Below are 22,874 nucleotides of genomic sequence, written 5' to 3'. Positions count from 1 at the left end.
TTTATACTCGCCCAATGACAGACCTACTGAAATGATTTGTTTGTGGGAGATAAATAGTGGTCTGTTGGCCTATCTTTGTTTATTGAGCCCTTTTGATACAATATTTAGCAATAGGCAATTTAATTGGCCTTTGTGAAGAGGCAGTACTAAAGTACATTATGACTGTATTCTCATTATTCTAGTGTAAAACATTTAAACAGTTGTAAAGGCATCAAATAATTAAATAATATTGCTAAAGAACAATATTTTATCTCTAGCTGCCTTATTTTGATGGATGTCTGTTTATGATTCGTTCCGCCAAGAAATTCCTACAACATTTCTTTCCTGATAATATATCAATTTATCAGCCGAGATTTCTATGTTAATTTCCACCCCTCCCCCTAAAATAAAGCGTCTTACTCCCAAACGATCTCGAACTAATTAAGCAAGCGTTAATTAAAAATTCGAGAGACTATAAACGTGGAGAATTGTTGTGGAAACGTTGAAGTTAATCAAGCTTTCAAATTATTGATAACATCCTTAGAACAGTGATCGATCGGTAAGACATTAAGTGATAAAATAAAGCAGGGATTGTGATATGTGTGTGTGTGTTCTTATCATCTGTCTCTAGATGTAACTATCTAACAGTAAAGGCTTGTTTTCAACCCATATGTTTATTTATTTTATTACCTTTATTTAACTAGGCAAGTCAGTTAAGAACAAATTGTTATTTACAATGACGGCAAGATCGGCAGGTAGCCTAGTGCGTTGGGTGAAAGGTTGCTAGATCGAATCCCCGAGCTGACAAGGTAAAAATCTGTCGTTCTGCCCCTGAACAAGGAAGTACTGTTTAGAAACAGACAGATTTTTACCTTGTCAGTTCGGGGATTCGATCTAGCAACCTTTCAGTTAGTGGCCCAACGCTCTAACCACTAGGCTACCTGCCGCCCCTATGTTATAGTATGCTATAATGTACTTACATACAATGGCCAAATGTCATCACTGATGTTGTACTAGCTAAATCCCATTTACATAAAAAAAACACCAGCTGTGAGCTCATATGTAGTTAGTTATACGTGTATCGATACTCAATTGATGTGTGCTGATGCCAACGCTTCCTCTCTTTGCACGCGTTATACAAAACATCAGGTTTTCACATGTTTACATGTTTTGTCCCCTGTGTGTCTGTTTACGCCTGTGTCAATGCCTGTGTGGCATGTACTTACAAGGCGCTTCATCATTCCGCCAGCTATAGGAGCAATTCACCCATAAAGTGAGCCTTTCGCCCATAAATAATATTCAAGTCGCTCTATTGTTAAGTGAAAAGTTGACTGGTGTTTGATTTTTTCTTCTTATTTTTTTCCTTGTTCTTTTCCGCGGCGACCTCGGGTTAGGACTCATACATCACGGGATGACAGGTATAGAAAGGCCCTAAATTAGCAACTAAATCGAATATTGATCAGCTATGTGCGGCCCTGCTAGTCTCGGCTGCTTGCCGTTTTTTTCCAGGGAAGGAGAGAGGAGAGAGAGCGAGAGATAGAGAAGGAAGGAGGGAGGGGTGGGGGTGAGAGATGCGGCTGTGTGTGTCTCTCACTCTCTCTCCCACCTTCTCTCTCCCCCTATCCTTCTCTCTGTTTGAGTTTGAGTGCTTGTGAGAGTGTCTTGTGTTGTATATTGCTTTACAATAAGAGCCAGTGAAACCGTTTTTATCTTCTTCCGATTGAGCTTTTTCGTCTGTGCGTATCATTTTCTGTACCCTTCCGACTAAATATATGCAAAACGATTGATGTATACGCCTCCGTATTAACTCTCCCCATTATCTTTGGTTGAAGTGTTGTTAAATTGGCGTTCCGTTATTAATGATACAATGATGACAAACGTAGACTCTCATTAAGATCATTGTTAGCTGCTGAGACATTATAGCCTACCCGCTACCCTTATCACATCTGTCTTCAGAGGGAGAGAAAAAACTTTCCATCTATCCATACATCCGTCCACCCATCCATCAATCAATAATAGCCATATGCAAAATCCTCTCCACCACTGATTTTGTTTATTTTAGTTTTCAGCCCATGCTTCTTGAAGTTTCAATAAAGTATCTGATTACCCATTTGACTATTGGCCTGCGCTGTTTATAGATAATTTGCTCGATGGCGGTGCCCCCTCCCCCCATGTTAGGATGAGAGGGAAGTCGACGGCGCGCACTGTTTGATGAAACGATCAAGGGCTTTCTCCCGGGAAACGTTGTGTGTCCGGGGCGGTGATGAACCAAACCCAAGGCCGGGGAGTGGGTGGTCAAGGTTACGCCGGGTCACTGAGATTAGTCCCGGCGAAGTCTTTAACAAAGGGCCGGAGCGTCAGGCCCGCTGAGTCCAGATCAAAGTATCGGGTGTAGGACAAGCGGGGCGTAAAACAGGGATGAGCTGCGGATTACAACGGGCTAATTGGAAATGCGTTTGTAAGTCCATTAAAAGAGGTGGTTCAAACATTCTGCTTCTCGTTTAGGCCTCTGTCATCCCACGACTCCCTCATAGGCCAAAAGCGAAACTGTTGGATACAGTTTTCAAATAGTCATAGACCTAAGGCCTATGGGATTCAAAATGTGCAGCCTACAATATCCTATTCATATTAGGCCTATAGCCAATGTTGCTATATATGAGTTTCATTGAACGCTGAATGACCGTGCGCTTTGCTATGGTCAGGCTTTAGCTATTTCAGCACCATGGACAGCGGCAGGTCAGCACCTCGCTTTTGGTCAGCACCAGATCGAGTTCACGTTGCAGATTCCTTAAATATTCAAGACTGCATCACTTTTTGAACATAGTAGGCAGTTCTTGTCATTCTAACATTTTCATATGACATATGTGGGCCACATATATTCCATCGTAGAGATAAATAGCCTATTGCACCGAATATGCCTACTTTTTCTTCCATCTCATTTGTCTATTTTTGCTGTTACACTTCAAGATATATTTTAACGACTGTTTGCATGTTTTTCATGCAAAGAGGACGACGATAGAAAATAGCAGAAGTTGTCAGAGATGCGCACACCCCTCGTCACGCGCCTCTTGGCTAGCAAGTTGTGTAGAACTTTGCTCGAGGACATTCCGGCAACCATCTGTTTCCGGAAGAACTCTGAGCGCAGGGCAGGAAGCAGAGTTCGCAAATTTGCGGGGAAAGGTGGTTGTCTGCCAATACGCCTGTTACTGTGAAAATGCTCCGTTTGATTTATTTTCTCTCTCCACTCAACTTTTCTAAAGACTTAACAGGAGGTAAGAAAATACACGTTATCTTCCTTTTTCTTTTTTCCTTGGCAGAACCAGAAATCAACAAACCTCCTTCCTGCTGCCACACACTAGCCCAGGCTATAAACACCCACATCTTCCCATCAGATTAATGGTCTTCTTGAATTAGGCTGAAAATCATAATTCAAAGGATATCCTCAACATACTGAGTTCATATAGGGTTCATATGAAAGTGACCAAACACTTGTGTCACTGGCTCATTCCTATATCACTAACCTCTTACATTACTTAATTTTAGCGAGTTACATTGCATTAAAGTTATATACTGTAAGTGTACTTCTCAAAAACAGAATCTGAGCTATGTGTATACTTTCATTTCAGAAGAGATCAAAAACATGCATATTTGAGCGAGACAGAGACAGACAGAGAGAGCGAGAGAAACATAGAGAGAGAGAGATGGCTAGAGGAAGATTGAGCAAGATGGAAGGAAGAGAGACCAGGGAAAGTACAGGTGGGTTGAAGGTTGTCAACAAATTAACAGTGTTCGCATTCTGTTCATTAAGAGAATGTCTGGCACAGAACAAGGCATTCTGTGTGAGTGTGTGTGTGTGTGTGTGTTATCAAGGTGAACTGGCAGAGAGACAAAGCACCTCTTCGAGGGGAAGTGCCCAAGGCAGTCAATGGCTTATACAGTACATGTGATTATATACAGTGAATAGATTAGAGGAGTGTGGGCACTGGAGGGACACACACAGCTGATTCCTTCTGAAGTGTATCTTAAGACTGTACTCGCCTGTGGCGTTGGTTTTGTTTACAGTATAGATCCCAAAATATGTAGGCTGCGTGTCAGCTCACAGGTTGAGGTCTACATATTAGAGGGTTGTCTGTTTCTGGCTGGTGGTTGTTATTGTATGTCTAACTACATCTTATGGTCAGCTAAATAGCTGGTCCCAGGCCTGTCATCTTTTTCTGCTCAGAAAGGCTAAGATTAAAGCTAAGGGAGGGAGAGCTGATCTTAGATCTATTGTTGTTGTTGTTGTTGTTGTTGACTCCAACAGCATCCAATGATTTGGGCCAGTTCCAGAGGGGTTATAGAGCAGGTGGGTGCTCCACTGTTCACCATCAGGTGTTGTATTTTCTATTCTACTGCAGAGATGAGACCACCTGGCCTCACTGAGTCCCACCTGACACCATGGCAATCAGGAAATGGAGTAATGACATCACAGTGTTTCATTAAAACATGATAATGTATATCGACACATACGTTGTTTCATTGTTACTGTCTGTGTATTTGCTTGATAATAATAATCATTGAATTCTGTTCATAAAGGTTAGATGTAATAGACATTTATATTTACCATAGGAAAGTTCATTTAGGATTTGGAGAGGGACATACATGGATCAGTGCTATTTTGTTTCACTCTTTGAGGGTGTAAATTGATCAGAACAGAAGAGCAGAAGGTGAGAACCAACAAAAGAAGAAACAACAAGAGAAGCTTTAGATAAAGGAAGAAGAGGAGTCAGCTGTTTGAGACGGAAACTAAAGATGCAGCAGAAGGCCATTGCCATCCAAGCAAAGAGTACAAATGTAATGTAACCAGAAAAAAATAGGTAAAGAGAAGGAGAGAGAGATGAATGATGGATAATTGCATTAGAAAGAAGAGAGGGCCAGAAGGAAGGAAATGATTAGAGGAGAAGGGACTGATATCCGAGAGAGAGAGAGAGAGAGAGAGAGAGAGAGAGAGAGTGAGAGCAAGAGAGAGAGAGTGAGAGCAAGAGAGAGAGAGTGAGAGCAAGAGAGAGAGAGAGAGCGAGAGAGAGAGAGAGAGAGAGAGAGAGAGAGAGAGAGAGAGAGAGCTTACCGCCGCCGTTCAATACACACTGACACTCTCCCTCTGTGTCAATACATACTGTGTGTGTGTGTGTGTGCATCCTAATCCTAGTCCTGTGGCATACCCACTCTTGTCAACTCCTCGCTAACATTTCATTCAATCTCTCTCATTCTCTTTGTCTCAGTCCATCTCTCTCAATACTTTCTCTCAATTTGAGATTTCAATACAGCTAATTGTGGGATTATTTGATTGTGTGAAAGTTCAATATATAATGAGGACCTCTAATCCATTGATTTGTGTAGGTGTCAGAAACTGATTGTCTTAATCCTCTGAGATGGGTTCACGTTTACACATGTCAGTACTTGTTCTGTATATTTGTGTATTTTGTTGTCCATTGCTTTTCAACCATACACACTCTCTCTCCCTCTCTCTTTCCCTCTCTCTTTCCCTCTCTTCATTCCTTTCCATTTACTCTCCCTTCTCCATCCCACCTGCTCTTCTATCCAGGCAAGGACACCTACCTTTTGTCATTGACCCCTGACCTGTGTGTCTGGGCATTGACTGTCTCTTCTCCCCTCATGTCACTGGAGCTCCCTGTCAATACTTACCTGGTTTAGACACCATCCCTCAGCGCTGTGGTCAGAGAGTGGGGGAGACCAGATGCACTGGAGCACCAGGAGAGGAAGAGGAGGAAGGTGGAGGGAGAGAGGGGGAGGGAGAAACATAGAGATGGGGAGCAGTGAAAGGGATCAAGATCGAGCATGTTTAAAAAAAAGGGGTGAAAATGAGAGCGAGAGAAGTTTTAATGGAAATGATATAACTGTTGTCTGTAAGCAGATGTACGTTGACACTGACATTCATACTCATTCATCATAAACATTTAACAGAAATGAACAGTTGAAAATGTCTTGATTACAATACACTTCATAACTCAGGCTGCATCTAGAGTGTATTTCATTTCATTCCTAAAGTGCATGTCTCTATCGGCCCTATTTTCCAGTCTACTCCACCTCCACCACGCTCTGCAACCCTTTCCTTCTCTCCCTCTTTCCTCTTTACTATTTTCATTTCCTCTAATCTTTCACTCCCTTGCTCTACATCCGTGTCACTTTGATTTCCCTGTCCACTGGCCTGCGGGATGTGTGTGTGTCTGTGTGTGTGTGTGTGTGTGTGTGTGACTGTCGTCTGTTAAGAGAGTGTGACTTAATTGTGTAAAGCAGTTTTACCATCCTAAGTGAATCACCACGTGTCCTTTAGCACATCAAGATATGTGGCATCGGAATCCCACTGGATGTTTCATGTACTGCTGAAACACACACACACACACACACACACACACACACACACACACACACACACACACACACACACACACACACACACACACACACACACACACACACACACACACACACACACACACACACACACACACACACACACACACACACACACACACACACGCAAATAGTCTCTATTCCGTCTGTGTACTGGTGTGTCTGAGCACATTTGACGCTTTGCCTAAGCTATATATTTATATGTATATCAGTGTGAACCATGTGTGTGTGTGTGTGTGTGTGTGTGTGTGTGTGTGTGTGTGTGTGTGTACACTGCTGTGTCTGGGCTTGGTGCTGGATGGGCCAGCCTGAATGAGAGTAGACAGTGGGCGCGTGGAGAGCAGGGGAGTGAGAAGGACGTAGCACGGGTGGAGGGGGGAAAGAGGAGAGAGCGCTAGGCCGAGGGGGCCCCCTCTCCTAGACAGTTTGACTGATGACATGCATTAAACAGTTAATCTGTCTGATTGAATGTTTGCTTCCTCCAAATTGAAACATTAAACAACAAGGCGAGAGAGAGGGAGGGGAGAGACGGAGGAGGAGAGAGGGATATGGCTTCATCTATTGCCCAAATCATGCAAAGCATGGGATTGGAATATACAATACTACCCTGTGAGCCAGAGAAGAGGGAGAGAGAGGAAGAGGGAGATTGGAAGGGACAGAAAGGGGGTGTGAATGAGAGGAAAGAGAGAAGGGGCGTGAGAGAGAGGGATGAGAATGTTAAGGCCGTGGGTGTGAGAGAGAGAGAGAGAGAGAGAGGGATGAGAATGTTAAGGCCGTGGGTGAGAGAGAGAGAGAGAGAGAGAGAGAGAGAGAGAGAGAGAGAGAATGGAGTGTTGTAGAATGGACCTAACGAGAGGTATTGAGGTGAAAGTTCTGGACGGTTATCTATGTAAGTGTAAATAAGAACAAACTAACCATCACAGTGATGAGAAAAAGGAAAAAGGAGGGTAATCGATGACATTAATCAATCAATGAACTACCAGGGAGTAAAGAAAACCAGCAGCACTCTGGACCGCAGGGCCTGGATTTGAAATCCCCTCTCCTCATATGTCATTAAAAAGACCTTCCTTTCCATAATGATGTCTTTTACAACATAGAATTAAGAATTAGAACATTTAATATGATCTCTATGTTCTAACATTTGTTCAGACTACCCCCCCCCCCAGTAGGCTTTTCCTACCATGCTTCTCAAAGTGTTAATATGTTCACTTAGTTTTTACTATAGCCGAACCAGGTTATACTTCCTCAGGTCGTGACCTCTCTCAGAAAGAAGCCCAACCCCTGTCAGCCATTTCCCTGTGGGACCAACATGGAGACGACTGAGTCTGTCTGTCTGTCTGTCTGTCTGTCTATTTGTACTGTTGTTTACATTTGATCATGTCTGACCATATGACATGTCTATAAAGGTGATTCTAGGTATGATAGCAAAACCAGAAAGGCAAGATCTTCATACTTGTTATTAATATTATTTTGTAGAGATTGAATATAAATACTGAGAGCAACAATTGTAATATGCCTGCCAATAAATGGTCCTCTCATACTAGAAAACAGTAATTTTACTAATGAGTGGTTGCTGTCCAGTGCTGAAATGTGACTATAGTCTGACAATGCCTGCTGGGGTTGCTGTCCAAGGTCCTGAAACTGTTGCCGCTGATAGGAATCCTGGACATAGGCTTTAATGTTTACAATACTGTTAACAGACAGGTGCATAGACGGACAGACAGAAAGAGCTGTTACTGTGGTGAGGATGGTGAAAGATTGGGAGGAATTGGGTGACCCTCACTAGGTAATGTGATATGTAATTTACTCTCAGCCTGACCCTGCTCTTCCCTGTATCCCACCATCACAACCCACACAATGTGTTTCCCTCTGTCTCAAGTGCATATTCTCAACAATGACCCGTCATTTTCTTCCCCGGCTGATTTTGGCCCCGCTTTAGGACCAGGGCATATAATTGCACAAACAGACAGAGATAATGGCTTGATGAACACGAGTCTTTATCGTCAACAGGCGCCAGAAACCCAGAAGCAATATGAAAACATTAATAGGTAGGTAGCAGGATGGACGGATAAATGGATAGATCTTTTAGAGAAGGTCAAACTCCTGTGGCCAAGCTCTAAGACCATCATGAAGAGAAGAGAGAATTGATCGCCGCATGCTCCCAAAGGGGCTAAAATGACCAATAAATTATTTTGAGGTCGAGGAACATTCTATAGGGAGGGAAAGAGCAAGGAAGGGGAGAAAAAAACAACCTGTTCTTTGACTGTATATAATGACCCAGGCAAACTGCTGTCAAGAATAGCTTGCTGAAAATCCACATGGATCTTCAACCAGATTGTTTGGGTTCAGAACCCGGAGTTGTAGAAGGTCCATGCACCTCTCTCTTACCTCCCTGAAATAATTTATTGGTGCATAGTTGTATGTTCTCTCTTGTTCTTCCTAATGTCAGCACTACCAGAGCCCTTTGGCATAGGCCTTTGATTATTGACATCATCACCAACAAACCCCTCTTCCCCCACTTCCTTGATGATTGATGATTCCGTCCATCCCTCTCTCTGCCAGTAAGGAGTCCCAAATGATCCCCTCATCACAAGATGGTGTCTCCTATTAGTGCCCCAAAAACGTATGATCCTCTCACATGGCGCCTGTGTGCAACCCCACAACACATCCCCCACTTGATGAGTGATAATAAGTGATTCCTTCAGCATGAGGCTTCATTCTATACCCCCCCCCCCCCCCACCAACTCTTAAAAGATGCTCTCCAGCTATTTTTTTTCCTTTTCTGTTCAAAAACAATGGCCCAAGTACAAATACAGTAATGTACACACACTTGTGCCATGTCATGTCATTCCTGGACCACCTATTGAGATGTGCCTTTTGTTAAGTAAATTATGGGATCACCCCCCCCCCACAGACAGACACACACACACACCCTTAAACACCCCTTCCCCCTTCAAAAGTGAGTGATCCCTCAGTGTGATGACGGCTCTGGTTCCTCCCCAGCCTGCATCAGTCTCTGCGTGGCTAATGACGCTCAGATGGATGGAGCGAGACACAGCCAATGGCCCTCCGTCACTAACAGAGGGATGGAGGGGCACGAAGAACAGTGGTGGATATGTAGATTGGGGAGGAGATGAGCGTGTGTGAAGACAGAGACGGATAGAGAGATCCACGAACGGGTAAACAGGGTGAGTTTGATTGCTAGCACAGAGTGAGGCCATTACGGCGAATCCGCACACTAATCATAATGAATCACTTACTTATTAAGTGTTAATTACAGTGCGCAAATACATCCCAGGCAGGGAGGCATGGACGCAGCTAGGCCTGGGTGGGTGCTACTTTCTGGAGGGTGCAGGCCATATTCATTTATTCGTATGTATTCATTTCCCTAATTAAAACAACAAGGCTGAGATAATAAGTGTTTTCTTTGTGAGAAACAAATGAAGGCTGAGAAAAGCAATATGAAGCGGAACGTGGCTCAGTGTAAACACTAAATCATATGAAGTGATGGTGCTTGTTCAGCTGTTCATTATTAAAATGGCTTTATATCCATTGGGTTGGGTTGGTTTGGGTTGGGGTTGGGTTGGGGTTGGGTTGGGTTGGGTTTGGGTTGGGGTTGGGGTTGGGGTTGGGTTTGGATTGGGTTGGGTTGGGGTTGGGGTTGGATTAGGTTGGGGTTGGGGTTGGGGTTTGGGTTGGGGTTGGGGTTGGGGTTGGGTTGGGTTTGGATTGGGTTGGGTTGGTTTGGGTTGGGTTTGGATTGGGTTGGGGTTGGGGTTGGGTTGGGGTTGGGGTTGGGGTTTGGGTTGGGGTTTGGGTTGGGGATGGGTTGGGGATGGGTCGGGTTGGGTTGGGTTGGGTTGGGGTTGGGTTGGGTTGGGTTGGGTTGGGGTTGGGGTTGGGGTTGGGTTGGGGTTGGGGTTGGGTTGGGGTTGGGTTGGGTTTGGATTGGGTTGGGTTGGGTTGGGGTTGGGTTGGGGTTGGGGTTGGGGTTGGGTTGGGGTTGGGGTTGGGTTGGGGTTGGGGTTGGGGTTGGGTTGGGGTTGGGGTTGGGGTTTGGGTTGGGGTTTGGGTTGGGGTTTGGGTTGGGGATGGGTTGGGGATGGGTCGGGTTGGGTTGGGTTGGGGTTGGGTTTGGATTGGGTTGGGGTTGGGTTTGGATTGGGTTTGGGTTTGGGTTGGGATGGGTTGGGTTGGGTTTGGCTCCCCTTCCCCATTTAGTTATTACCTCAAACCACCCCGTCACACTAAAGTAAAGAAAACATACTCATTCCCCCTCTCTCTTTCTCTCTCGTGTTACACACACACACGCACACGCACACGCACGCACGCACGCACGCACGCGCACGCACACACACACACACACACACACACACACACACACACACACACACACACGCACACACACACGCACACAAAACCATTTAATGAGAGCATCTTTTCAACCATCTCCATTGAGAATATGGATATTTTTGATGGCATCCAGGTTTAGGTGGCAAGTTAATCTGCTCATTAAATGGCCTACAGTACTAGGGCCTACAGTCCAGGGCCCTTCAAACAATAACCCCTCTGAAAACTGTCAAATCAACCAAAAAGACTCAATCTTTCCCAGTTAATTGTCAAATGTTTACATTCTCTTCCAGAATCACAAAATACTATTCCAATAGGGAACTAAACTGATTTGACCATTTCTGTTTTCCTATTCACACATCTCTCGTTGTTTTCCTCCTCCTTCTTTCCTCAATGCATTTTCCCAATTTCCTCATCTTTCTCTCTCTCAGCCCCAGAATGGCCCACCTGAGCGTCTCTGGCGAGGGCGGGGCGCGGTAATGGCGTTAATGCTCAGTAATACGGGCCAGATATTATAATCTAAACACTGTCACATTGCGTTAGCCGTGGGAGACTGACGTGTCAATGCCGCGTTGCGCAGGTGACGCATAGGGCTCAGGAAGCGTGGCCCGGTAATCGTCGAAAACAGACACGTTTATTTTATGGTGAGTTTTTGTTTGTAGAGTTTATTTCAGCCTATGGTTTGTGCGAGGGACAGAGAATGGAATGCGCCTGCCTGTGATCCCGCGTGCATGCGCCTGCCTGTGTGTGTTCACGCTGAGTGCGCGCTTGGTTGGTGATTTATGCGCGTGTGTAATTGAGTGTTAATAAAAGTTTGTCCGGAGCGCGTGTAATTGTGTGTTCAGGACCCACCATGTGCGAGCGTGTGTGTAATTGGGTGTTATCGATGCTGTGAGTGTTTGTGTGAGTCTTAAAGTGCGTTTGGACAGATCACGGGTTGAGTGGAGGTCTCGTTGTGAGGTAATGCTCTGGAAAGTTCTCATTGTTTGTTATCAGGACCCAGACATTCCCCCTAAAAGATGGCCAGTTTTTTGTGGATCGCTGTCTGTAAATTGCCTGGATTTACTGAAATCCTTATAGTGCTTGTAGTGTTTTTATTTCTTGTCGTCAATCATACAAGGATAAAGAATACTTAAAAAATACATGTACAGATGATTGCGGGTTTTAAAACCTTAAAGCCACAGTCTGTAAGATGTTCAGTGGTTTAAATTGCCATTCTCATAACATTTCATATTACTGCAGCTGATCTATATCCTATGTGTGTGGTGTCCTATATTAACGTTCTGTATTTCTCTGGATGTATGGTGTATTATACTGGTGTATGTATTCAGATGTTCTATAGTGTCTAGTGTTGAATATTAGTGTGTAGTGTAGATGCTTGTGGCCTGTGAGCATACATTAGGCATATATCATTATTTATAGTGTGTAATGTTTTGTAGTGTAGATGTGTGTAGCATGTGTGGTGTGTCTATACTATTGTGTAGTTTGTGTAGCATCGTATAGTGAAGGTGCGTGTGTGTATAGCCTGAAGGTGTGTGTAGTGTAGCGTAGTTGTGTATAGCATTGTGTAGGGAAGGCATGTGTCTCGAGTTGTGTAGTGTGGGTGTGTTAAGCGTTGTGTAACATAGGTGTGTGGGTGTGGTAAGCGTTGTGTAACCTAGGTGTGTGTGGTGTGGTAAGCGTTGTGTAACCTAGGTGTGTGTGGTGTGGGTGTGTTAAGCGTTGTGTAACCTAGGTGTGTGTGGTGTGGGTGTAGTAAGCGTTGTGTAACCTAGGTGTGTGTGGTGTGGGTGTAGTAAGCGTTGTGTAACCTAGGTGTGTGGGTGTGGTAAGCGTTGTGTAACCTAGGTGTGTGTGGTGTGGTAAGCATAGTGTAACCTAGGTGTGGAAAGCGTTGTGTAACCTAGGTGTGTGTGGTGTGGGTGTGTTAAGCGTTGTGTAACCTAGGTGTGGAAAGCGTTGTGTAACCTAGGTGTGTGTGGTGTGGGTGTGTTAAGCGTTGTGTAACCTAGGTGTGTGTGGTGTGGGTGTAGTAAGCGTTGTGTAACCTAGGTGTGTGTGGTAAGCGTTGTGTAACCTAGGTGTGTGTGGTGTGGGTGTGGTAAGCGTTGTGTAACCTAGGTGTGTGTGGTGTGGGTGTGGTAAGCGTTGTGTAACCTAGGTGTGTGTGGTGTGGGTGTGTTAAGCGTTGTGTAACCTAGGTGTGTGTGGTGTGGGTGCGGTAAGCGTTGTGTAACCTAGGTGTGTGTGGTGTGTGGGTGTGTTAAGCGTTGTGTAACCTAGGTGTGGGTGTGTTAAGCGTAGTGTAACCTAGGTGTGGTAAGCGTTGTGTAACCTAGGTGTGTGTGGTGTGGGTGTAGTAAGCGTTGTGTAACCTAGGTGTGTGTGGTGTGGGTGTAGTAAGCGTTGTGTAACCTAGGTGTGTGTGGTGTGGGTGTGTTAAGCGTTGTGTAACCTAGGTGTGTGTGGTGTGGGTGTGGTAAGCGTTGTGTAACCTAGGTGTGTGTGGTGTGGGTGTGTTAAGCGTTGTGTAACCTAGGTGTGTGTGGTGTGGGTGTGGTAAGCGTTGTGTAACCTAGGTGTGTGTGGTGTGGGTGTGTTAAGCGTTGTGTAACCTAGGTGTGTGTGGTGTGGGTGTGTTAAGCGTTGTGTAACCTAGGTGTGTGTGGTGTGGGTCCTGTTTAATTGATGCAGGCTGCCCATCGATCCCTCCCGCCCGGCCTAATGAAGGCCTGATTGGTTTGTGAGGGCTGGCTGGTTCTGCTCAGCTGCCTGCTGCCGGCCCCGGCCCCGCTGCACACACTAATCCACACACACACCCTCAATTCACCATCACTCTTTTCTCATGGTCTCACACTTTGTCTCTGTCTCTCTCCTCTGTATCTCACTCTCCCTGCTCTCTCTCTTTCTACCACTGTCTGCCTTTGTCTCTACTATTTCTCTGTTCTACCTCACTTTCCCCTTTCTTTTTATTGGACCCGTCTATCACAGACATTTGACCCCAACAACACTGTGTAACAAGTCTGACACCAAGATTTAGTCACACCCTTCTGTAAATGTGGACACACCAGTGGCTGTCCTCTGGTATTTGCTGTATATTTCTATATCTGTGTCTCCCCTTCAGTGCATGACCTGTCATTCAGGGAAGGTGGGGCAGAGCCAAAAAAAGGCTTGCCTGTTTTGCATGTTATTTTGGCATTAACACGTGTCACATATCAGTGTGCAAACAATGTAAAAAAAATATATATGATTGAGTTAATAAAGCCGCATACAAACATGGTCTCTTTTGTTTTCTTGAGTAAGGCAGCTCCAAAATGCAGGTGTTTCAGCCTAGCTCAGTGCTTTCTGTGGTGTTGGGGCAAGCCAGCAGAAAATACGGAGAGTTGCACTGTGATTGGCTCAGTGTTCTGTCACTCATGGGGACACTACGTCACCGCCAAGTCTAAGGGTAGAGCTAGAAAATTTGAACCCCTTGAGTGTTGCCATAGAGTTACATTAGAAGTGCCCATCCAAGAAGGCTCAAGGTCATTGGCCACAGATAAAATCACATGAAATCACATATCAACAGTAGCTTTGATTGGACTACTTTCAAAATCTTAGCTAGCAGTCATCATCATGAGTCAAGTCGAGAATCTACTGGCAAACCCTTTTTAATCCTTGTCATATGAAGAGAAATAATGAAGAGAAATTATAGATAAAATGTATTGGTGCGTCTCCCGGATAGCACAGTGGTCTAAGGCACTGCATTGCAGTGCTAGGTGTGCCACTAGAGGTCCAGGCTCTGTCGCCGCTGGCCATGACCGGGAGACCCATGGGGCGGTGCACAATTGGTTCAGCGTCGTCCGGGTTAGGGGAGGGTTTGGCCGGCAGGGATGTTCTTGTCCCATCGCGCTCTAGCGATTCCTGTGGCGGGCCGGGCGCAATGCACGCTGACACGGTCCCCAGGTGTACGGTGTTTCCTCCGACACATTGGTGAGGCTGGCTTCCAGGTTAAGTGGGCGTTGTGTCAAGAAGCAGTGCAGCTTGGCTGGGTTGTGTTTTGGGGACGCACGGCTCTCGACCTTCGCCTCTCCCGAGTCCGTACAGGAGTTGCAGCGATGAGACAAGACTGTAACTACCAATTGGATATTACGAAAAAGGGGTAAAAGTAAACATATATAAATAAAAAAAGAATTATCAGTGCTCATCGGCCATTGGACATAAACATTACACAACAAGTTGGAAATCACAATTTCAACAATGAGTGGTCTGGAAGGAATCAGTGGCTAACTGCAAGCGTTGCAAAGCAATCGTTAGCATGCTATTCAGTGGCGTGGCTGTGGGGTCCCAAGTCTAAGATTAAGGGTCTCTTATCCTAGTTTAAAATTATCAACATTCAACATTGGCCATGCTGTCAATGAAGCATGATTTGTGCCACGCTCAAAATAACTGTTAACTCGGAACTACAAAATCTGAATTAGTGAGTTCAAGACAACTGGGAACTCGGGGAAAATGAGCTACGACTGGGAAAATATGTTTTGAACTTTCATCCAACTGTAAATCGGGAACTCAGGCCTCTTTCTAGAGCTACGATCTGAAGATCACTGACGTCATCACGAATCATGATTCAGCCTTTTTTTCCTGAGTTCCCAGTTGTCTTGAAAGCACCATAAATCCACAAAGGACCACTGTGCCACCTTCCTGTTCAAGTGAGCACAGCACAACAAGGTGAGTCCAAAAATGTATTGTATGCTGCTGCATAAATGATGCAATATACCAGGGAGATATGTATACTGTTGCTAAGAAAGTAATACTAAGTGTATGTTGTGTAGTAAGCTGTTAGTAGCCCATGGACCTCACCCTAATAATTGTCTATTTTTGCCTACTGTTCTGACTTGGTGGTGCACATGTAATCTATAACCTGTTTTTGAGAAATGTAATCGTTGAATATTGTAAGAGCTTTCATTGTCTGCTTATATTCCCCCTTTATTTATCCTACGATTCTGACTTGGTGTACGGGGAGAACACTGTAGAGTGGCCCATGTTCTGAATTCTGTCGCTGTACATTTCAAAAGTGCTGAACAAATAATTATATTGACTACGTCCATCCTAGCTCGTTCATTAATGTCTTAATCTAAATTACGGATTGCCTCTTACCACTTGTTCCTTTATGCCATAGTTTGTACATCTCAATTGTCAGTAGAAACCACATTTGTTTAAGCAAGTCAGCCATATCAGCTATGTCTTTTAAAAGGCAGTAAATTATGCTGAATGAACTGTTTTGCTGCCAGACAAGGCTCCACTGATAGCCAGGTGTAGCAGTGGTAAAGTGCAATTAATGTATTTTTTAGTGTTGTGTTGTGGCTTTGCTGGCATACATCCCACTTCTTTGTTTTGCTCCACCAAGATGTACATGCTAAAATGGCCACTGCTCCCCTTACTGTCCCCATATCTCTGTCTTGTGTCAGTAACCATCCCACACCCACATGGCGTCACTGTGTGTCCTCTTGTCTCTGTATCTCTATGTGTCTGAGGGCTTTCTCTCTTGGTGTCAGTGTCTCAGTGTCTCTTTTCAGCACAGACAGTCTCAGTAACATGTCAGTCAGACATGGTGCGTCAGTCATCTCAACGACTATAAGTCTTCCTGTGCCAGTCACTACAGACACACATACCAAGGTATTACACTGTCGTCTCCTTAATGGGTTTGTCAAACACTCCTTCACAGAGCCAGTCACTACAACAGGCAGGGGAATGCTATCAGTCTCCCTTGCTCTCTCTCTCTCTGTGTGTGTGTGTGTGTGTGTGTGTGTGTGTGTGTGTGTGTGTGTGTGTGTGTGTGTGTGTGTGTGTGTGTGTGTGTGTCATTCACCAGTGTCAATCTCAGAAGGGGAAATAAAAGGCCATCCATGTATCAGCCAAAACTCTCCCGCTTTTCAGTCTGGCATTGCAGCGGGCAGCCCCATCTCTCACTGTCTGTCAGTCAGTCAGAGAGGCTGGAGCTGGCATCATACAGTACTCAAGCTATCATAAAGTCTCTAGCTAGCAGGGTTCAAATTATAGGGTTGCACCCTCACATCCATGTTGAAAATATGACTCTTTGTCCAGACCTTTTTTTAGGTTATCCCTGTGGTTTCACATGAATAATAATGTAAACAAACAAGCAAATAGCGCAGATAGCAGAGATGCATATTCAACACCACGGGCAACGTGATCAGAATCCTTGCAATCTGCCGTTCAGAACTAAATAACAGTGGAGAGAAGCTGTGTCTGGTGAAGCTGCAGCAACATCAATGGCCACTAGGGGAATCCTGAACATCAAATCAAATGTTATTTGTCACATGCGCCGAATACAACAGGTGTCGACCTTAACGTGAAATTCTTACTTACAAGCCCTTAACCAAGATGTAGAGTTTAGAAAATATTTACAAAATAAATGATAAAGCAACACAATAAAATAACAATAACGAGGCTATATACAGGGGGTACCGGTACCGAGTCAATGTGCCGGGGTACAGGTTAGTCGAGGTCATTTGTTCATGTAGGTAGGGGTGAAATGACTATGCATAGATAATAAACAGTGAGTAGCAGCAGTGTACAAACAAGGGGAGGGGGGGGGGGGGTCAATGTAAGTAGTCTGGGTGTCCATTTGATTAATTGTTCTACAGTCTTATAACTTGGGGGTAGAAGCTGTTAAGGAGCCTATGGGACCTAGACATGGCACTCCGGTACCGCTTGCCGTGCGGTAACAGAGAGAACAGTCTATAACTTGGGTGACTGGGGTCTGACAGTTTTTGGGGCTTTCCTCTGACAGGTCCTATTATATAGGTCCTGGATGGCAGGAAGCTTGGCCCAAGTGATGTACTAGGCCGTACGCACTACCCTCTATAGCGCCTTATGGTCGGATGCCGAGAAGTTGCCATACCGGTGATGCAACCGGTCAGGATGCTCTCGATGGTGCAGCTGTAGAACTTTTTGAGGATCTGGGGACCCATGCTAAATCTTTTCAGTCTTCTGAGGGGAAAAGGTTTTGTCGTGCCCTCATCACGACTGTCTTGGTGTGTTTGGACCATGATAGTTTGTTGTTGATGTGGACACCAAGGAACTCGAAACTCTCGACCCGTTCCACTACAGCCCTGTTGATGTGAATAGGGGCGTGTTCGGCCATCCTTCTCCTGTAGTCCACCATCATCTCCTTTGTCTTGCTCACGTTGAGGGAGAGGTTGTTGTCCTGGCACCACACTGCCAAGTCTCTGACCTCCTCCCTATAGGCTGTCTCATCGTTGTTGTGTTGTCAGCAAACCTAATGATGGTGTTGGAGTCGTGCTTGGCCATGCAGTCGTGGGTGAACAGGGAGTACAGGAGGGGACTACGCACGCACTTCTGATGGGCCCCCGTGTTGAGGATCAGCGTGGCAAATGTGTTGTTGCCTACCCTTACCACCTGGGGGCGACCCGTCAGGAAGTCCAGGATCCAGTTGCAGAGGGAGGTGTTTAGTCCCAGGGTCCTTAGCTTAGTGATGAGCTTTGTAGGCACTATGGTGTTGAACGCTGAGCTGTAGTCAATGAACAGCATTCTCACATAGGTGTTCCTTTTGTCCAGGTGGGAAAGGGCAGTGTGAAGTGCGATTGAGATTGCGTCATCTGTGGATCTGTTGGGGCAGTATGCGAATTGGAATGGGTCTAGGGTTTCCGGGATGAAGGTGTTGATGTGAGCCATGACCAGCCTTTCAAAGCACTTCATGGCTACCGACGTGAATATAATTCGGCCTCACAGCTGTCCAAGGTGCTGAATCTGAATATGCAATCCTGCTACAGGAAGGCCCACACAGGAAGTACCTATTAAGAAGCCTGATAGACTGCTTCCACCATACTTTATTTCAAACTGTTAGATTTAGTTTAGTAAATAATAAGTCATGAATCTGCAGAAAACGAAAATAAACTTCTTCAGTGATTCCTTGAAACGACAATCCCGAAGGGTCGATGTATCAGGGTGGGGGTCAATTCAGTTTTCAAATCAGAAAGTGAATAAAAAAAAAATGTTTTAATGAATACATGGAATTTTAATTCACTTACAAATTGACTGCATTCTATGATCAGAACCCTGGTAACCTACAGAGTAGACTGGGTCCTGGTCAAGATGTTAACCTACAGAGCAGACTGGGTCCTGGTCAAGATGTTAACCTACAGAGTAGACTGGGTCCTGGTCAAGATGTTAACCTACAGAGCAGACTGGGTCCTGGTCAAGATGTTAACCTACAGAGTAGACTGGGTCCTGGTCAAGATGTTAACCTACAGAGTAGACTGGGTCCTGGTCAAGATGTTAACCTACGGAGTAGACTGGGTCCTGGTCAAGATGTTAACCTACGGAGTAGACTGGGTCCTGGTCAAGATGTTAACCTACAGAGTAGACTGGGTCCTGGTCAAGATGTTAACCTACAGAGTAGACTGGGTCCTGGTCAAGATGTTAACCTACGGAGTAGACTGGGTCCTGGTCAAGATGTTAACCTACAGAGTAGACTGGGTCCTGGTCAAGATGTTAACCTACAGAGTAGACTGGGTCCTGGTCAAGATGTTAACCTACAGAGTAGACTGGGTCCTGGTCAAGATGTTGGTTTCCCTAAAGAAGGCCAAGCTCTTCACAACTGTCAATCATATTAAAGTCAGTCTGTGTACCTGTGGTCTGTCTGTCTCTGTATGTCTGTCTGTCTGTGTGTGTGTATGGCTCCCTATACCCTAACCCTCCACCTATTCCTATAGCCAACGCTACCCCCACAAACACACAATAGCACACACTCCGATAAGTGGTGTGTGTTTACAGCTTGTTCATTTCCACTCTGCAACTCTCAGCTGAGAAAAGAGTGAGGGAGAGAGCACAGGAAAGAGAGAAGGATAGAGAAAAAGAGAGCAGGAGAGAGAGAGGGATAGAGAAAAGGAGAGCAGGAGAGAGAGAGGGAGGGTTTATGGCAATGTTTTTGTCCTGGAGAGAAATGGCCCTCTAGATTGTAATTGGAGGCAGAGAAAGAGAGAAAGAGGAGGGAGGGAGAGACAGCAGAAATTGCTTGGCTGGGCTGTGTGGGATGATAGTGTTTTTGACAGGTAAATAAGGCTGTGATTGTGGACAGTTACACTGCACCTCGCTGACCCTCACACACGCTGGCCTCCTCCGTCTATATTTCACTCTGACACGCATGCTGACTCCCTCTCTCTACTACACACACCCTCACACACTGTACACATATACCCTCACACACAACCTCACACACTGTACACACTGATACATATACCCTCACACACAACCGCACACACTGTACACACTGATACATATACCCTCACACACAACCTCACACACTGTACACACTGATACATATACACCCTCACACACAACCTCACACACTGTACACACTGATACATATACAACCTCACATACTGTACACACTGATACATATACAACCTCACACACAACCTCACACACAACCTCACACACTGATACATATACACTCACACACAACCTCACACACTGTACACACTGATACATATTCACTCACACACAACCTCACATAGTGTACACACTGATACATATACAACCTCACACACAACCTCACACACTGATACATATTCACTCACACACAACCTCCCACACTGATACATATACAACCTCACACACTGATACATATACACTCACACACAACCTCACACACTGATACATATTCACTCACACACAACCTCACACACTGTACACACTGATACATATTCACTCACACACAACCTCACATACACACTCGAACACACAACCTCACATACACACAGACACAGATACACACTCAGACACACAACCTCACACACACACACACAAACGTACACATGTATACACATAGACAAAAACATTTATGCCCACACACACTGTGTACACTATGGCACTTTCATTGATTCTACAAATAGCTACATCACTTCATGCTCAGGAAACCACACCAATACCCTGTGTTTTACATACATACATGTACCTTATAGGACAATCTGCCTTGAATATCAGGGTAACTTTCTAATGAAACTAGTCAGCAACTCCCACATGTACCAACCCCACTGCCTGACACAATCACATACTTTATAGCATATGCTAACATGACAGTGGGCTAAATACATCATCCCTATAGGCCTATACTGCCCTACCAAGCAAACAAGGCAGTATACTGCACATTTGGTCGAAAATGAGTTAATGTCATTTTTGTTACATTAAACAGATGCTTAATCATGTGGACAAGTATTCTGCCTCTACTGTATTGTGTTTTGGAGAAAATGGGGGTCATGTTAGCAGTAACTGCATAAAGTCACTGTGAAACTAAGGTAAATAAAAGCCATTTTTCTCAGTTCCACGCCATGAGCAGTTTCTGCCTTTTTGCTTGGTAGGGCAGTATACTGCTTTTTTGCTTGGTAGGGCAGTATACTGCTTTTTTGCTTGGTAGGGCAGTATACTGCTTTTTTGCTTGGTAGGGCAGTATAGTGCTTTTTTGCTTGGTAGGGCAGTATACTGCTCAAACATTCACTGACCACCATTCATTTACCAACCATATTTATTTATTACTGTCCCTCTCAAACGATGTATTTTATTTTTGAATTTTTCTTTTTGAAGATAGATTTTCTCTATAGGACTATAGTGGTATCTCTTCTTCCTACACGTTTTCCCCTTCCTTCCATCTTCCCATCCTCTTTTATCAAGTCAACAACCGTCTCCCCCCTTCTGCCTGCCTGCCCTTGCCTCCCTCGCTCCCTCCCTCTCTCACTTCAATCTCAAGTGTTTTCAATTTTATTCTAGAGTGGAATTAACTACCCCCGATGTCAAATTGCCGACGAAATCGATAATAATATCTTTACAAAAGAGGATATTCCAGTCTCTCGCGTCGGCTTTTGAAAAATGGAAAATTTAGCCGAGATTGATTCATTAGTTGACACGTTATAGGACGGTATAAGTATTGATCGCGGCCTGTCATGTCCCATCTCGGCTAATCGAAGCTGAGGCGCTCTGTCGATGGGCGCATTTTTCATAATTCCAACGCCGGGGAGAGAGACTAGCCGGCGCAGGCGACTGCTCGGCTCTGAGAGAAAAGGGGAGAGTGTAAGGGGGGGGGGGGGGGGCTGAAGGCAGAAGAACGATAGACGGGAAGAGATGACTGGGGGGAAATAGGTAGGGGGCAAAGAGTGGAAGACCGAGAAATAGAGTGAAAAAGAGGCATGGGGTAAAAGGGAAAAATAAAGGGAAAAGAACGGGGATTTTTTTTGTGTGCACGAACACAGCTACACGGCTAGCCTGGAGGCCTGAGGGGTGAGAGGGCTAGGGAGAGGTATTGGGACGTAGATAATTAATGCATTAACAAATTAAATCCTAACGGTGAGATAACGAGGTGGAGGGAAGAACGGAGGGAAGCCAGTGGGATGGCAAAAGAGAGAAATAGGGCGACAATGGGGAGGGGTGGATTTTAATTGGGGACGAAGATGCGGAGAGGTGTGAAAACGGCTAGATCGGATGAGGAGAGAGCGAAGGTGGAGTGCTGAGAGGGGAGGTTGGGGTGGTGGGGTGGGTGAAATAAATAGAAATCGAATGACTTGGGTGCGAAGAGAAAGAAGTTCTGAGGCGGAAAAAAATATAAAGAGCAGGAAAAGACACAACGACAATGATGGAGAAACTTTTGATAGCTGTGCAATTCGTTTGGAAAGTTGGTATTGCTCGCGCTCAAGAATTCAGTCCAACATAATGCCACCGCTCTCACATTCTTGTCACGAGTTCCATGAATCTAGGGGACACGTCAATCAACTAAAGAACGCTGTTGGAAGGGAATGGAGTCTACCTGTTTTTTTGCCGCTTTTACTGGTCCCTGCACTGGCCCTTTAGGCCCTAGATATACCTGTTTCCCTTCCTGTATATATAACATAATAGGCATACTGTAGTAGGCTACAGTGTGAAACCATAAATGTTGTCCAAATGAAGACAATGTTTAAGTTTGATGAAATGGGCCAATAGACCCATATATCCCTTTCTAAAAGGGGACTATATTGTAAATATAGTCCCGTGTGGCTAAATTGATAAAGCTTGGCACTTGCAACACCAAGGTTGTGGGTTTGATTCCCACGGGGACCAGTAAAAACAAATTTGAAAATGTA

The 22,874-nt window shown here is 44.9% G+C and overlaps 1 long non-coding RNA gene across 1 annotated transcript; it reads left to right on the top strand.

Moving 5' to 3' along the window:
• The first annotated feature begins 3,137 nt into the window (after positions 1–3,137).
• LOC123743252 (uncharacterized) lies at positions 3,138–5,831 on the top strand. Its single transcript, XR_006770058.1, has 3 exons — positions 3,138–3,251; positions 3,606–3,735; positions 5,564–5,831. It is a non-coding gene; the product is annotated as an uncharacterized lncRNA (long non-coding RNA).
• Positions 5,832–22,874: the final 17,043 nt, after the last annotated feature.

This window comes from Salmo salar, chromosome ssa05 (genome assembly GCF_905237065.1).
Source record: "Salmo salar chromosome ssa05, Ssal_v3.1, whole genome shotgun sequence".
Taxonomy (NCBI): Eukaryota; Metazoa; Chordata; class Actinopteri; order Salmoniformes; family Salmonidae; genus Salmo; species Salmo salar.
This window is presented reverse-complemented; position numbering and strand designations above follow the sequence as displayed.